The following is an 18323-nucleotide window of genomic DNA, read 5'->3' as shown; positions in this document are numbered from 1 at the left end:
CCCAAAGAAGGAACAGGAAACAGAAGTTGCGAACTCCGTCCTGGGATCCTCCTGGATCATTTCCCCAGGCCCCCGCACGTCCCCTCACTCACCACTGCTGCAACTCTGTGTCTGACTCGCCGCTTCCCCCACGGCCAACATCACACAGCTCTCGGGTGGCAAAGCAGGACCTCGTCAAGCCCCTGAGGCCCACACAGTCTTTCCACTACATCATGCCGCCTCGTGACTGACCCTGAAACCATCTCACTTGGTCTTGGCGAGTCTTATTTGGAAGAAATATGCAAATGAATGAATTGTTGTTTTCCCCTTCTTTCGTTCACATAAATGATCCACACAGCATCTCACTTCCTTTCCTTCACTTTACATGTTGACTACACTTAGTAGTGGCACATTTCACAACTTCATGAACACCCCTGCATCTTCCAAGATGCGGCCTTATGCACCCAACAGTGAGTCGGCTCTTCAGAGACCATATGCAATCTGCAAAGGAGGATGTCTTCAGTAATGGTGAACCCCAGAAGCAATGATTAGGACTCCTCATCTGATGCAGGCTTTGAGTCTCACCTTCAAAATCACCCATGGCTAACACCCACAAGTATGCTACAGGATGTGGGGCTCAGGATGGGGCTCACGGACATCAGTGAGAACAACCGAGGGGACCTCCGCCCTCACAGCAATGCTACTAACTCTCCCTTCCTGGGGCACTGCCCTCATCGCAGGGCATTTTCACGGGACTATCAGAGTGGTACGTTATGGACACAGAGCACCTGACCTCAGCAAAGCATCTGTCGCTCGAAGCATAGCTGCTCGAGACGGAAGGCCCTGGGCTAGGTGACAATTCAGTCTGAAGGCCCCAGAGGTGATGAGCAACCATACCCAGCAGTGCTAACATCGCCGAGGAGCAACACTGACCTGGAGGGAGGGCCCTGCACAGCGGGGCTTTGTAGGTTCATCCCTGGTAAGGTTTTCATCAAGATGTGCTTAGGCATATCACAAACAATTCACAACTGAGGGGACAGTCAATCAATTAGAGGAAAGAATAGAGATTTTCAAACATTTCAGCCAGCTGGAATGACTGATGGAACAGACCAAAAAAGAACCCAAGGAGTTCACAAAAATAAAACCCTGCCTTAAACAGTAAGAAAAAAAAATCAATTGTGGATATATAGGAGGGTTTCGTCACCTCCCTGACATCCTCTAATCTGCTCAGCTAGGACAACTCAGCCCTGTTCACAAGCTCGGCCATGTGACCCAGACCCTGGGCTCTGAATGGGCGAGGCTCCAGGCCACTGACACACAGACCCACCTCAGTGTTGTGACTCTGACGTCACACCAGGGGCTTCCTCTTACTCCCTGGGCTCAAGCTCCTATCTTGGGCCCTCCTGCCTTGGCAGTTGGTTCGAACTCGTTATTCGGGACTCATCTCTTCATCAGCTTCTTGTCTGAGTCTTGTTGCTGCCAATACCTGTCCATCTAGATGGCCACCTATGGAGGGCTTTCTCCAGTACTGTGCCTCACCAAATTGCCCTAACTGCCCTGTTTACTGTCTGCGGCTGGTACCATCCCCATGAGCACGCCCCAGCTTGCCGATGTGTCTGTTCTCTGGACCCCTGTCTGGCCTCTGTCTGGATCCCAAGCTGATCCCATCCTGCTACGGACAGAAATCCGGCTCTTCTATCTGGCAGGGCAAAAGGGGATAGGTTTAAAGCAATTCCTATTTTAAGTCTTAAGGATGTGTACCGAACCCAAGGTCGATGCAAGGCAAAAGTGTGACAGGGTGGCTAAATAGAGGTGTGACCTTGGTTCCCCTAGTTGTAGCACATAATGATGCAGAAAACATGTACATCTCACAAGACCAAACAGTTCCAGGAGTAGAGTTCTTATCCTACACTGGGCAAGTCGTCACAGAAGTACCATTCATGTCTGAGTGCTACGTTCTTAAGGGAACGCCTCCAGGGGGATGTGACCAGAATGGCAGAATTCCTAATACTAGATACTGTAAGAATATCTGTAAGAACAGGGCTGATGGCTGAGGAAAGGGGGATTTGCAGGGATGGGGTTCTCCAGTGCCAAAGAGCTGTCACATGAATGATGACATGGAGACTTACATGACGAGAGGACTCTCACACAGGGTCGCACACACAGGGACACATACAGGCACCCATGGAAGAGGTGGCCTGAAGCAGGAGGTGCTGGTCCCACCTCTGCTCCTGCCTCAGATCACCCTGTATCCTGGCCTCAGTTTCCCCCTAAGACTGGGAGACTATGATTTTGAAGGCCCCTCCCTGCTCTCAGAAACCATGATTCCTCAACCTCACATTAACCCCAATCTGAGAAAGAAGATAGACATGGTCTTGCCTGTTCTGTGGCCTGGGAGACCAGATGGGCTCTTAAGTCTCCCAAGGGCCCCTTGTAGGAAAAATCAAATTCATTGGAAGTATTGCGTGAAACCAGTGGTCAAAAGCTTTATGTTTCAGGAAATGAAAAATGTGGAAAAGAGAAGGTGTGGGAGGCAGAAAAATGTCCACCCCCTCCCCAAGATTTTCACTTCCTAATCCCTGCAATCTGTGACCATCAGCCCACACAGAATGGAATGCTAGGGTCGAATGAAGTGAAGGATCTTGGGAGGAGGAGCTTGTCCTGGATTATCCAGCAGGTTCTAAAATTTGCAGGGAGAACCCCATCCCTGCAAATCCCCCTTTCCTCAGCCATCAGCCCTGTTCTTACGGGCATCCTTACAAGAGAGATGCACAGGAGCTCTGATAGAGACGCACAAAGGAGAGAAGAGAATCTGAAGGCGAAGGCTGAGGCTGCAGTGATTGGCCACAAGTCAGAGGAGCGCCTGTACCACCAGGAGCTGGCGGGCAAGTAACAGCTTCCCCCCCAGCCTCTGGAGGGCATGCGCTCCTGACAGCCTGCTGTGGGCTCTGACCTCCAAAACTGGGAGAGAAGAAAGCTGTTGTTTTCCACCGTCCAGTGTGTGGTTGCTTGCTATGGCAGCCACAGCAAATGAACATGGAGATTTTCTACTTAAACTTTTGTGTAGTCCCCACGAAGTGGGCAGTAATAACCGCGGTTAGGGGAAAACCTTGAATTTTCCCGTATTTTTAGGTCTCTTCCCCATACACACAGCAGCTCAGAGCAAGTGCAGCTCTGCTTTTGAAAGTGTTTTGGGGCAGTGACAAAAGGATCTTCTTAGCCATTCTTTACACATATTTTACTAATAATCTCTCCTTCACAGGTGATTTCAGCAGACAATAAATCCATGCAAGGCAGACGACTGAAGGATTCCAACCTCCCCCCAGCAGGCCTGGCTGCAGTGGAAGAAATTATGCAGCAACTCACGGCTACAGGAGAAAGCCTGCAGAGTAGGTGGGAGCTTGTCTTGATTCTCCATTGTGACATGGGCTGAGTTTCTCCCCACTCTCTCTTGGCAGCATCCAGCTCTCTCCTTGTAGAATGATGAATGTTACCGAGAGGAGGACAATGAGATGATCCGGAGCCCAAGAACGGGACTCCCCGGACTCCCACTCCTACAGAATGCCATTGTGGAAAGTCACTCTCATGTGGTCACCCCCAAGGGACCCCCGGGTGGGACCAGTACAAGAGAACACCCACCGTAGAGTGAAAACAGAGGGTACTCTGAGTTTGAGAGCTACTTTTGGATCTTGTGACTTCCCAGATATAAGTCCTTGGGCAAATCATGTCATTTCTGTTGGGTTTCATTTCCCTCACATGTAAAACAGGACTACCGAGTAAGATAACATGTGGTCTAGGATGGTGGTTAGCCCACAGACGTTTGTTAATGTTTGAGGAACAAATGAAGTATGTGTTCAGCATCAAAGACTAGACAATTCACCCATAATTTTCCAACTCTTTCCTTGGATTACAACTTACATTTTGTTATCTATAGCTCTTCCAATGGTCACCAACATCTGCCTGAGTTTATAATGTCTAGGAAGAGGGAATCTTTTATTATCTTAGAAATTCAAATTAGCAGAGGACATGTTTTTTCTTCTCCCACAGCACTTAGGTTTATAATGCAGAGATTTATATAAAAGAAAGTTGGTCAGTTATTATGCGTGATGTATAACAACTGCTTTCGATGCAGAACTAGAATGATTTGCTCTTTGACCTAAAGCAGAACTCCATGGAAGTTCCTCCCTCCCAAACAACCCCCTCCCACCCAAATCATTCCTAAGTCACCAGGAAAGCAGGCAATAGGAAACCTGGTCTTTCCCCATGCCCAATCTCCAAGAAAATGGGTCAAGGCATGGAGAATGGGAGACAAGTGGGCATCCTATATGCCCTGGGGTTGACAGCCCTAAGCATGTGAATCACAGAAGGCCTAAGGCGCAGTCCCATCTGCACACCAGGGCTGCTTTCTCCATTCCCCACACCTACCTAGTGAGCCCTCCACTCCATTCAGGGAGTAGTGGCTTCTACAGAGGGCAGGGAGTTCTGCTCATGGGTGTTCTTCCCTCCTCCTCTTCACACCTTACGGCAATCAGCATACACAGGGACACGCTACACCCTGACACCGTCTCCTGCCCCCCCCCACAGACACATTGTCACTGAAGACACATCCTCATACCTTTGCACTCCCCCCAAAAAGCATTGCTGACCTCTGACTCCTGGAAATCCTATTCCTCCTACTAAAGAAGAATCTTACATGAATTAATTTTTCTACCTCTCAACCAGCTACATAGGAATCCAACATACAGGCCTTAAAGCTTGGATCCGGATGCAGTCTCAAACTTTGAACCAATTGTTTAGAACGACTTTTTTTTTTCTTTCCTTTTTTTTTTTTTTTTAAACAAAAACTATCAGCTCCACATTAAGAAACTAGGATATCGTTATCACTTCTCTTGGGACTTACTAAAACAAAAGAAATTGGAAAATGGAGCAACTTCTACGTGTACATACTACATTTATGGATGAACACATTTTAAGGAATTCACTGAGAAAAAGGAAACATTCTAAAGCATTCTGTTTACTTTTCTTTTGAATGACAATTTTTATTTGGGGTGCCCTCTGTAGCTATCAAACAGACAGTAGGATCTATGGCCATATTTGTGGCCTGAAGGCAGCCATCTAAACTTGCAAACGTAACAGCAATACAGGGATTCTTGTTCTCACTGAAACGACAAAAATGACAGGTCTCTCTCAAGGCAAGTGCCAAATGCTTTCAATCATGCTAGACAAAATCATGTAGGATACATGGATTTCAAGCCTCTCTCCTCAGTTCTTTGAAAGTCATTACGACCAAAGAAGATGTTGTTTTAACCAAACCCATTTAAATCATGATTTAAATTACCAAATAAGAGAACCCAATTTAATTAGTTTTATTTTGTAAAAAGTATATTTTGTCCTTGTGACATAATCTGATTACATATTCTAAAATTCACTTGAGTATCGGTTTTACTTTTAGAAGATACACTGTATATATTTAAATCAGTGATTTATGTAGACCATACTCAGAAATGTATCCCTTAATAATTCAAGAAGATTCTGTGAAGAGACCAAAACAAAGCAGTATTAATGTCTCCCTTCTGCTCTTACTGCTCCTCCCTCTTTTATCCTTAGGCTTTCTTTGCTTGCACGATTACTTAATTCTTAAGGATTATCTATTCATTTGTCTGCTTGGAACTTCATACTTTTGAAGAGGAAGCCAAGGAGTGATTGTCTTATCTCCATATAATGCTATTAATTAGCATGGCTTCCACAGATAAAACCTATAGATGGAAAAAAGGAACATGATTTCTGGAGTACACAGTAAGATTTTTTTTTACCTTGCCACTTACTAAAGTGGCTTTCACGGACTCTCTTTATCTGCTATTTTGGTCATGTGCCATTCTACTCACGCCTGTAGTCAACATTTTAAGAGGGCATTCTAGAAGTCAGGCCCTAGGCTTAGCATGTCAAGGAGTCAGATCTGACAAAGCTTACAGTTCAGGAGGGAACAGATACTAGATGGCCACTGCACAAATGACAGTACAACAATGGTAGCTTTGAAGAAGGGCGTGGTGGCATGGCAACCCTGTGGATCGTGAGGGAGTGTCAATGAAGACCTCTCTAGAAAGTAACATTGCTTTTTTATCACTCATAAAACTTTTTAGAAAGAAGTCACACAAACATATTATCCCAAATATTGTATCAATTTTAAGGTAGGGGATGGCATGAGAAAGAGAAGGCTCTAGACCCAGACAGATGTAATTAGAATCCTTGTGGTTACTGTGGTGCCTCAAGCAACTCGTGGTAAGGGACATGGTTCCCTCACAAGATTGTTGTAATGGTCAAGTGTGACACAGAGAAAGCACCCAGTATGTAGTATAAGCTCAATAAACTATAGATAATAATAATTACAGCATTTAGTTGACTTATCTTTGAGCTTTCACATGTCGAGATAAGGCTAATTTTCCACTCACAGTTCTCTCTTTATAAAAATGTTCAACTGAACAAGAAAACTCAAAAATCCATTTAGAAAAAAACACACCATGACTTCTGGGATTTTTCTTCCCTTGGGTTGGCCAGCAGGTATCATTTAATTATACAATGGAGCACACTCTACTCTAGATTCTTCTTGGCAGATATATAAATACAGGCGAAAAGAACAATTTATACATCTGTGCTCAACAGCTTTCTATCAGCATTAGAAAAAAAAAATCTGGAATTGGAGCTTTTGAATTAGAACTTTTAAAATAGTGAAGTCCCCTAGGGCAGTTAAGTATTTTCCAGGTCATTAACTATGGGACCAAGAGGGTGCAGCAGGCAGAGTCCTTTGCAGGCAGCTCAAATTCATGCAGCCCAAGAAGCATTTCCCACCACACTTTTAGCATCTCTTATTCTGAATTCCCCTCAGTACTTAAACAAATACCCAACCCACACGACTGGGTCGGTCACAGTTCCCTCATTAGACACTCCCTGCTGCCAGTGCATGAGGGTACAGACAACAGACAGGGCTGCTCCTGCCGGGAGCGCCCAACCTCTGGTGGGCCTTATTAAGCATCCTTCACACATCCTTCACACTTCACACTGGCGAACAGTGCTTTATTCTTTTTGGTACAAAGACTGAGTAAGAAAAACAAAAATAAGTGTCATTTGTGTTTTTGAGTTAAAAAATGAAGAATTTTACTCGATCCTGGAAGAGGGACCACGTTACTGATAGGAAAAATGAGGCTTGCACAAGAGAAAAGTTTTGCTTAAGGTCTCAGAGCAAGTGAACAGCAGAGCTGAAGCAAGACTCTAATTCATTCCACTCAGGGCTTCCCACCCCATTTACTGAGCCGTCTTGTCCGCCTGGCATTGGGTTATACTGAAAACACAATGAACAGACCCGCCTCCTCCATAAACTGGACCTCCCCCTTTCACGGTTGTAGGATTCACCTCACACAAGGCAGGGCAAGCCCTGCAACCTGGAACAGCTCCAGGCACTTCCTAAATCGTCCCGCCAGGGTTCTGGCTATGCCGGCTCTCCCACACTACACCATCCCAAGGTGGATCCGGGCACCCAAAGGCTCTTCTAACCTGCTGTGGGGCCAGCCTGGCCAGGAGGACCCACAGTACTGGCCCTCCCCACCCCTCCAGCCCCCATAGGGAGTATCTTTGCCAGCCTTTGGCTTCTACAGGCCAAACCTAAGCACCCCAGGATTTCAAAAATGTTCCCCTCCAATCTAGCCCTGACTAGAGCCCGAGTCACCTTGGTTTGCATGAGCTGAAAATGCCATGACTGAAAGTAGATCACAGTCCATTCTGCAGAAGCTAGGGGGCTACATGGGTCAAAGGTCAGGGGTTGCTCATAATCGTTCTAGAAGGAGGTTTCAGATAGTATACTTCCTCAACTTAAAGGTACAGCAACTGCATACAGAATGGCTCTAGTTCAGGGAAAAGAACCCGTCTTACACACCAAGTTCAAAACAAGAAATAACCCCAAGTCATTCTTAGACAATGAAGGAGAGCCCCTGAGTGCTCAGCCCCTGAACTGCTGAAAAATTACCTCCAAGGCAATGTGACTGGGCCGTGGAGACCAGGGCAGAATAGGATCCCACGGATGGCGAGTGAGACATGCTTAAGTCCAGCCTTTCATGGGAACCCAGGGCACCTGGGAGACGAGAGAAGGACAGGCAGAGAAGACTCAGCAAACGCTTGCAGAAGCAATGGATACATGGTTCCTTCACACATGCCCTCCGTCAGGGAGCTTTTCTGGACAGTTCAGCCTCAGTCTGAGCTTCCAGAGCCCCTTCTGCACACTTCCATCACATTCTATAATCATTGCCTGTTTACTGGTCGGTCACATTCATTTTTGTCTCAGCAGATTCCGGCATGGTGCCTAATACCCAGTGAGCATCAAAAAGTGTTCAGTGAATGAAAGAATGACCTGTGACACAGTGACTACAATTTGAAGGTACAACTAGGGCAGAGGTAAGCAGTAGTCGTCTCAGAGCAGAGAAAAACGAAAACAGAGGGACTGAAGGGGACCTTCCTTAACCAGTCTGAAGACAGAGTGCTACCCACCCCTCAGCAGCCCCTGAAGGCTCATCAGCCACAGGACAGCTGTCCCATTCTATTTCTGGGGTAAGGAGACACATCGTATCGCTAAAACATATGTTTCCCATAATTATCAAAACCAAGTGTTACAACTAAGAGAAGGGGGGAAATGGCAGAACTCCCTAAGTGAGGGAAGACTTTCTACTCATGTACCAATTCCATCTCCAACTCAATCTCTCTCTTAGAAACGTACAGACTCAGAGTCACGATCCCAAGTTCAAAGTGGACCAAGTCCTGGGTCCCAGTGGGACACCCTTTCTAATTCACAAGGCATGTGTTCTCAGTGCAAAACTTGTCAACTTACTTTTTCCACGTCTAGATCAGCATCCTGCTTCTTCAAAAAACTGTAGAAGAAAAAAAAAATAGACATCAAAAGAGAACTGAACACTCTTTGCCTGTAAACCTCCCACGAAGTACCACCACAGAATTTCCATGTGCTGCAGACAATCAGCTTGCTCACAACTTTTTTCTCGTTCATATAATTGTTGCTAAGTCACAGTTGCCACAAACACCTGCCTGCAACTGCAAAGACCTGGCCCTCCACCATCAAAGGAGGCCAACATGAGATTTTGAGTTTCTGGAGTCAGGAAAGATAAAGATGGAGGTCTTACACATACACACACACACACACACACACACACACACACACACACACTCTTCTGAGTGCCTACAAGTCATCCACAGTTGGGACACATTAAAAAAAAAAAATGAGTCTTCCAAGGTCTTATTCAACTCACCTCTTGGCTTAGATCTTCCCTTAGCCCCCAACCTATATGTGCCCTACTTCCTGTCTGGCTGTGGGTGGGCCTCACTGTTAAAACAGCCTTCTTAGGCTGGCCCCTCTTTCCCGTCAGCTGGTGTTCCCCTCTCTGGGAGGTGTGCCAACCCACCAGCCTGCACCAACTCGCCCATAGAACTCGATTCCCAGGATAACCTTAGAACCTTGTGCCAAGCCCCCGACAGAGCTGAGTGCTGATTCTGTGGCACCTGTGCCCATTTCACGTTACTCTTTAAAGTGCCAGGAGCAGACGGCAGCTTTCCAGTTTGCTCATGCGCTCTGCCTACAACCTGCCAATATTATGGTACCTAATTCGTTATATGCAATTTTAGCTATTTGAACCAAGTTTTAGTTTTAATAAGATGTTTAAAGAGAACAAACATGGCTGACTGGAATTATGTCGATAGTGTTAGGGAAGAAAGTAAAAGGTTTGAGGAGTGTGAATCAAAAAGCAGAAACAATTTTTCCTATCGTAGTAGAGACTCACACTTTTTTTCATTATGATTCTTCACAACCTGGTCCGTGGTTTAAAATACTGCCATCACAAATCTCTATCCCCATCAAAACCATCCCTATGCACGCACAGAAGAATTTCTGCACTGTTTGAAAGGGTGCATAATTAACAGTAACATCTTTGTTTTCTTTAATCAAAGATGACTCAGAATGAAGGAAAGAAAAAAATGACCGTGGGGAAGAGAATTAGAAACTCATATATTGTCTTCTGCAGACGGGTATTCAAATCATGAACTGACTGCAGGAGAAGCAGCATGAGGCTGGAGGGAGAGAATGTGCTAGTGAGCAGGCTAATGCAGCTGGTACCTTAGCAACCCACCTCACCCCAGCTCTTTCTTGCTTCGGACACGCTGTCCTGTCCTAACTGAGATGCCACCAGGCAATATATGCCTTTGCTTCTGGCGAACCCACTGGGGATGCAGACCCTGCCCAGCTGGAAAAAAAAATGGGAATCCCCATTGTCCAAAATTTTTAACTAGCCTCCCTGTAACCAGCAAAGAGTAATTCAGTGCCATGAAAACTTTTCATCGGGGGTGTCCGTGTGGCACAGCCAGTTAAGCAACAGACTCTTGGTTTTGGCTCAGCTTGTGAACTCAGGGTCCTGAGTTCGAACCCTGCATTGGGCTCCATGCTCAGCTCAGAGTCTGCTTAGGTTCCTCTCTCTCCCTCTCCCTCTGCCCCTTCCCTGCCTCTAAAGCAAATAAAAAAATCTTAAAAAAACAAAAATAAATAAAACCCCCAACTTTTCACCAAAGGGAACATATATAAAGTGGAAGTCTGACTTCCACTTGAACGTTTTCCAAAGAGGTTTAGGAAGGCGGTCATTCGGATTTACAGAATGGAATTTTCTATTTGCAAGGCAGAAGATTCCTTCACCTGCCACAGAAAGCGCACTTGGAGAATGACTACTCTTTCCCAAAGCAGGAAGCAAACTCGGCCTCTCTTATGTAGACAGCACAGGGCAAGCTCACGGGATGCCCAGTTCAACAACAGGGTCTTGAAGAATGAGCTTCGGCTCTGCAGCAGTTCGGCAACTGGTAGCAAAAGGAAAACTGAAAACCTGTCTGGAGCGGCTGGCTGCCCCGTGCAAAAGGAATATTACCCATCCGTGCCTACATGCAGCTGCATCCAACCTCTCTTTCAGGCTTTCAAAACAGGTGGAGTTAATTAACGAAGACAATGCATATATGTATCATCCTGCAGCACAACGCAGAAGGATGCCACAGCTTTAACTTCAAAGCCTCCCAGCAAGCACGGCCCGAGGTATTATTAGGCATCAGCTCCATTGTTTCAAAGAAGATCTGGTTTGGTGAAATAAAACTGCCACAAAGTAAAATTCACAGGACAACCCTACCTAGTACGAAGAGTGGCATCTGTTTTTAAAACCAGCATCTCTGTCTTAACTAAAGGGTGTGTTTCTAAAAGTTGAGAATAAATTTTGTCGTGAAATGTTTAAGTGAAATAGAAGTACCTTCTATCTGGGACGCCTGGGTGGCACAGTTGGTTGAACGTCCAACTCTCGGCTTTGGCTCGGGTTGTGATCTCAGGGTCTTGAGACTTCTTTCAGTCCTCTTCCCCTCCCCCTTCCCCACGGACCTCCCCTCATGTTCAGGTGCACCCACATACTCCCTTTCTCTCAAATAAATCTTAAAAAAAAAAAAGGTATCTTTTATTTGTCTTAACTTTAAAAAATCATTCTTTAAAAATTGACCAGTTATCCCATTTTATTTTTATTCTAGATCTAAATTTTTGGAATATCCAAGTTTTAAGTTTCCAAGGCTTAAGGCAAGATAGACCTCTCCTTCCCTGGGCGTGTGTTTTTGTACAGACACAGATGTGGATATGTGGTTGAACAGACCCTTTCAACAGTTGACTCTGTATTCAACTGTGGGCTTGTGGGCATTAGGGCATTTTCCATGCTTTTATTCTTCCTGCTGAAGTAGTGCTAATGTTTTGTTTGAGAAACATGACTGAAGTGACCCAGATTCCCCAGTGGAAAAGGCTGATCGATGAATGTTGCAAATGTGTGACTACCAGCAGGAATGGAAGCCAGAGAATAAGGCCCCGGCCAAAAACGAGCTACTCCCAACTATTTAGATCGGATCAAATCCTCTGTCTTTAGGAGAATACACAGAGATCTTTGTTCTTAGAGAAAACTCTAAAAATAAAACTGAGAAGCCTCCAACTGTGGGTTTTCTCTTGATGCAGCCATCCGCATAGCCCCACCACTCTCCTACTTCCAACCATCTGGGGCACGTCTCCCGCGGCACCCACCACAGGCACCTTACCCCAGGGCAGAGGAATAAATAGACACAGTCAATGGGGCATCAGCCACATGTTCAGAGAATGGCAAGAGGCCTGCGGGGACTACAGGGCAGAGTGGGAGTTAAGAGGATGGTGGTAGGCTGGTGGGAGAAAGGTGGGAAACTGAGGCAGAGGCCAGCTAACAAGTCAGCCAGTTGAAGGCACACTCCTGGGGTTACCAGTGTCTTTTCTACTTGCCTCTATCCCAGGAAGGGGCTGAAAAATAGATACAGCCTCCAGCATATTCCTGGCACTGGACAAAGCATCGTCACTCCAATCTCACCAACCCTGCTGGGTTCAGGACAGGGTTCCCCTAATTAGCTGTCGCTGTCGGGACCCAGGACAAAATCACCTTCTCACTCCTGTTTTCCTTTGGTCCCACTTCTGTGCAGAACTAGATTTCCTCTCCTCAGTGTTCTCATAGCACGTTATACTCAGTACCTGCTTCACGGTCTCCCCTGCTCAGACGCCAGCTCGTCTGTGACCAGGGCCATGCTGAGCACAACAGGGGTTGGAGCAGCTCTACTGATGGAGGGGTGAAGGGTGACGAGGGGTGGTGACAGAGTGACAAATGGAGAACTGACCAGATGGGGATGAAGGAAACAAAACTGCCCTGACTCAAGCTGCAAGTACAGGGGCTGGGGGGAAGGAGAAGAATCCAGGGTGTGTCCACATACCACACATAGCTTATAGAGAACCAGAAGATGACCTTTCCTTCCACTTAGTCCTGTGTCTTTAGCTATAAATAAATGACAAAGATCCAATCTGGAGATTCCACTGTTATTTTTAATATTAGCCAGTGTTTCCTTTCTACTTAAAAAAACGTGACTGAGAAACTGAGGTTCAATACATGAGAGTCATAGTCACAACTCCCAAGTGAAGAAGGAGATGTGAGGAATATCACAAATCCAAGATTTGAATCCTGGTTCTGGTTTTTGTTTGATTATTTTAAGAAAAGGAAGATTGAGAGAGAAATGAAATACACTTTTCTCTTGCCACAGAATCTTCTCTATTTCCAATTCAACCCTTTTTACTTCTTGAAAAAGATTTAAAATATTCACCAACCTGCCAAAAAACATCTGCATGTTACTAGACACGTCTATTCACATCTAAATGGCTGCTTTCTGCTCCAACGATCATGGCTCTATTCAATCACAACTAAAGTGAGAACCTCAGGACTGTACATGGTGTGATGTCAATGGCAAAGAGGATGAAATGGCCATTGGACAGCAACTTCCATATCAAGTATGTCAACAGGGGCACTGTTCCTTCGGTTATTAACTTAGGATCCAAGGCACAAAAAAGACCAGGCAGGGCCAGACTCTGCCACAATTCCAAAGAAAGCTGAGACACATACAGAGCGTACACAGAAGCTCCTCAATGTTCCCTCGTGAAGGGGCGGCCCCTGGCTCCCTGCCTGCAGCCTGGAACAGGCCCACTCTCTCAGTGGGCTTCCTGAGCCTTCCACAGCTGCACACAGACACGCGGCGCAGTGTTTGGGACCAGCCACGCTCAAGGTCACCACAGTCTCCTGTGTGCCCAACTACTGGGGCAGGCCCCGGAGACAGGAGCCAGCTCAGACAAGGTCCTTTGTTGTGGGGCATTCCTCATTGCCTGGTTTCCCCAGGAAAAATGGATTTTCCTTTAGCCATTCACTCTGGCCCCAGACTGCATCATTCTCCTCTGTCCTCCTCCACGTACGAACCTTCTAACAAAGTTCAAGATGGCAGCAACCACAACCCCTTCTCTCATCTTACCTGTGCCCCCCACCCAGCCCCTTGCCAAAGGTGCAGTGACCCATCCACATTCACCATGGTGAAGGGCACAGGGCCTTAGTAACAAGTCGAAACTCCTGAAGGAGTTTGAAGAAAAGGGTCTAGTCTGGGAGACGACAGCAAAGGTGGCTGGGGATTGCCTTTGAGCATTCTAGCCTGGGAAGATGGGATGTGGCTCCGCCAATGTCCTAAATCCTTTGTCCTACTACCACATTCTTATTTGTTCTTATTTATGCTTATTTACCTCATTTATTTACCTCACTGAAAAGGTAATCTATGCTTATTGAAAATCCAGAGCCCCATTATGATACTGGAGCTTTCCCCTTCTGGCTAGTTTTTCGATGCTGATGGAACTGTTACCCTCTAGCACCGCACCTCCATTCTGCATGTAACAACTCATAGCTCATGGTACTACTCTACTTCTGGTAGAGGCTAATGGGCACATACCCCAATATGAACCATGTACCTAGTGCAATTAACTGCAGGGTCTATTTCAAGTGCAAAGGTGCAAACTAGAGGCTGTATCACCTAATGATTCCTCTCACCATTGACCTGTGACTTACTCTCTAAAACACAGAATTTCGGTCCACGGTGAGGGAGGAAGCAGTTGGACCCTGCTCTATTCCCTCGCTCTGCTATTTCTTTGTTCTGGGCTGGGTGAGGGAAAGGGTGCAGGAGGGGGTCACATACCACATAGCCCACAGGGCCAGGCAGGTAAAACACGTGAACGAAGCAGGCGAGGTGGGGCTGGGGGAGCTGAAGGGCCCTGCCCCCACCCAGAGGACAGCTGCAGCAAGGCTGAGGCAGGCCGCGGTCCTGGGAGAACGCAGGCTCGGTTTTGCCAGACCTTCCAATTCTTTTCAAAAGAAACGGAAAATCTCCATTTTTATATAAAACTGCCTGATTTTAAAATGTTAGTTTAATGTTTTTTAAATGTGTCATGTGGCCTAACAAAATATAATTATTGAGGGTATAATCCAGCCCATGGACTGGTTGGCTATCTTTCTGAGTCATAAGATCTAGCCCTTGGTTTCTCTTAATATTAAATAGGAAATTGGCTGCTATCTGCCCCTTGGGGTTATTTAAGAGCACAGAGGGGGTTTTTATTATCATGTAACAAAATAACCCAAGCACATTCAGATGCACAAAGCAGAGTAACACAATCCCTGATCCCTGTTGTCTATGCAAATGTTAGTACTATGGGGCTTCATGTTTTGTAGAATTATTCGAAATGTATAATTACACTGTAGCTTCTAAATAAACGAAAGAGGTAACTGTAATAGCTTTAGAGGACAAAGGTGTGACCAACTGGATCAAGCAGTGGGGCGGAAGCGTGCAGAGACAAACCCTGTGCAGAGACAGGTAGTGTAGACAAGCCTCTCAAGACACACAGCCATAAAGGCAGCAGAGCAGTGAGGCGGCTGCTACGCGAGAACACGAGGTGAAGACACCGTATCTTCAAGATGGATGAAATCACAAATGTCTGTACGGTGATGGAATGAGCATCATGTCAAAGTAAACACCACCGCCCCGCCCCCCCCCCCCCCCCCCCGCCAAGTACCAAGGAAGGGAATTACGTCAGCAAAATACTAGACAATACTAGGGGCAATAAAAATTTTATTAGTAGGAGTTAAGAAGCCAAGATCTAGTTATACAGGTTTTCCTAAACAAGAAGTCAGGAAAAAAAAAAATCTCTACTACAACACACATTGCCCCACATTTACACTGTGCCATTTCTGTATTTGTCCTTTTTAGCCTACTTCTAACAGTCTCTCTTTGCTAAAATACATTAGTTGCCATGGAAACGATGTCATAGTGTGTAAAACCATTTACTGTCCTTGGAAAGGCCTTCATGATAAAAATTGAACAGCAGCATGTTTTAGAAAGAGACCCAATAGAGAGCAGGTGTGTAAGAACACCACAAGATCTCAAAATCGCAACTTCAAAGTATTTTTGCCACCACTGTCATATGTCCCAGTTCCCCCCAAGTCAACCGGAGAGGCACCTCTCCTCCTCTCATACACCAGGAGTACTGGAAACAAAAGCTCTGATCTAATGTTGGTGCAAACAATAGACTCCCTGTAATGCACACTTACTTTCCTGGTGGGGTGGGGCTGGGAGACTGCACCCTCAGAATGGTGTGTAGGCATCATAACACCTCAGCTAATGGGAAGGATTTAGTCCTATGATACCTTCTGCTATCGCCATGAGAGAGAGAAAAACAATATTTAGTATGCAGAGATTTAGACTTGCTTTCCTTATTGCCACAGATTGGCAAGACAATCCCCCCTTTTCCTTTCATTAACTCAAAGTAGACCATATTTATTTCTTCTGAGGTAAGATATTAAGCAGCTCTCATGTGCTACGTTGGCAACAAACAAACAAACAAAACAACCAGACAATGTATGGGTCCCTTAGAGACTTAAAATCTGGTGTGGCCAGTTGGGTGGGAGCATGAAAGGCCTCCTGGACTTTGGGGGAGGGCGGATTTTATTCTAACTGCAATAGAAAGACCATTGAGTGGTGTTACCCAGCAACGTGACCTCCCAAAGATTTTTAAAAGCTCACTCAGCTGTCGCGGACAGTGGAATTGGAAGTCAAGAGTGGAGGAGCATAGAGCAGTAATGTTATCAGAATAGTCCCGACAAGAGAGGACAGTCCAAAAGCAGATGGAGAAATGGGATCTCTAACCATGGTGACTTTATACCTTGGCTCCTGTGTGAAAGTGTTAGATTACACCTACTGCCTTGGGAGCGATTAAACATCTGTACAGACGTCTCATTTTTTAGACCCAGTATTAATAGCTGCATCAAAATGATGCAAGGTTGTGGGGCACCTGGATGGCTCAGTGGCTTGAGCCTCTGCCTTCGGCTCAGGTCATGATCTCAGGATCCTGGGATCAAGCCCTACATCAGGCTCTCTGCTCCACAGGAAGCCTGCTTCCCCGCTCTCTCTGCCTGCCTCTCTGCCTCTCTCTGTCAAATAAATAAATTAAAAAAAAAATGATGCAAGGTTGAATTTGCATCATTCAGTCAAGACTGAGTTTGGTAAACTCCACTTTGCCTTTCCGACTTCTGCCATAGTCTTGCCTGCTGCTGGGTGAGATGACCCATGACGAAGAGAGTTTTCGTCCTAATGTGATTAAGTCTGAAAAGTGACCAAGAACGAGCCACCTCCTTTGCTGTCCTTCTACAACCCTGGCCTAAGTAAACACCTCCCTTTCAAGGAAAACATGCAGGATGCTTATAAAATAAAGAATACTTGGATGCAAGCGGCTAAGGGCAGCTAACTCCTCCTGGTCTCAGTAGGCAGGGCCCCCATCAGACACTGGATGCAATGACGGGTTGGGCTGGCCAGAGTTGCGCAAGACACCTGACAGAGGGTCGATGGGAAACAGAAAATTACAGGTTAGGTGTACATGAAATATTTTCGGGAAATGATCCTTCTCCAGAATGGTTTAAGTGCTTGTGTTACAGCGTTTTTGTCATTTACTGATGGCTATCTATTTCACTTTGCAGTACTCCTTTCAGCAGTAATGAGATAAAAATGAAAAACGAGTGAAAAGTGAAGCACTGGGGCGCCTGGGTGGCTCAGTGGGTTAAGCCGCTGCCTTCGGCTCGGGTCATGATCTCGGGGTCCTGGGATCGAGTCCCGCATCGGGCTCTCTGCTCGGCGGGGGCCTGCTTCCCTCTCTCTCTCTCTGCCTGCCTGTCTATCTACTTGTGATCTCTCTCTGGCGAATAAATAAAAAAAATTAAAAAAAAAAAAAGAAAGAAAAGTGAAGCACTAAATTTTAATTTTTCAAGAAAGCTGATGATGAAATGTTAATTCACACAAAATGTTTGTTGAGGTTTGCTCTCCACCATGGGAGCCCCAGTGACACCCTTCACGACGTGAACCACAGCCACAGATCTGCAGAAATCAGCAGCTACTTCAAATGGGAACTATTACTGTAACGAGGCTGTGTCCGAGGACAATTTAACACGTGCAGCCACGGAAGACTCACCAATACAGCACTTGAGGAGGCATGACCTTTCCTTTAGGTCGAAAGATTGCCAGGAGATCACCGGCCCTGGGCTCCCTGCTCAGTGGGAAGTCTGCTTCTCCCCCTTCATCTGCTGTTCCCCTTGCTTGTGCTCTCTCTCACTCCTGTGCTCCCACTCTCTTTCAAGTAAACAGATAAAATCTTTTTTTTTTTTTTTAAGATTATTTATTTATTTATTTGACAGGCAGAGATCACAAGTAGGCAGGGAGGCAGGCAGAGAGAGAGAAAGGAGGAAGCAGGCACCCCGCTGAGCAGAGAGCCCGATGTGGGGCTTGATCCCAGGACCCTGAGATCATAACCTGAGCCGAAGGCAGAGGTTTTAACCCACTGAGCCACCCAGGTGCCCCATAAATAGATAAAA

The 18323-nt window shown here is 46.1% G+C and overlaps 1 protein-coding gene across 6 annotated transcripts in view; it reads right to left on the bottom strand.

The window, feature by feature from the left end:
• The window catches only part of FYN (FYN proto-oncogene, Src family tyrosine kinase), a 212155-nt gene that overhangs the window by 173913 nt on the left and 19919 nt on the right, over positions 1-18323 (bottom strand). For 3 of the 6 annotated variants that reach the window (XM_046004797.1, XM_046004796.1, XM_046004792.1), the window contains exon 2: positions 8852-8891. The exons of 1 other annotated variant lie outside the window; for it this stretch is intronic. The gene's annotated coding sequence lies outside the window, so the exon portion shown is untranslated. Of the gene's footprint in view, positions 1-92; positions 410-7996; positions 8102-8851; positions 8892-18323 lie in introns of those variants that run through there. 2 more of the 6 variants (XM_046004793.1, XM_046004794.1) reach the window with 2 other exon arrangements.

Source organism: Meles meles, chromosome 5 (assembly GCF_922984935.1).
Source record: "Meles meles chromosome 5, mMelMel3.1 paternal haplotype, whole genome shotgun sequence".
NCBI classification, from domain to species: Eukaryota; Metazoa; Chordata; class Mammalia; order Carnivora; family Mustelidae; genus Meles; species Meles meles.
Note: the sequence above shows the minus strand (reverse complement) of the source record. Positions and strands in the feature narration are given on the sequence as shown.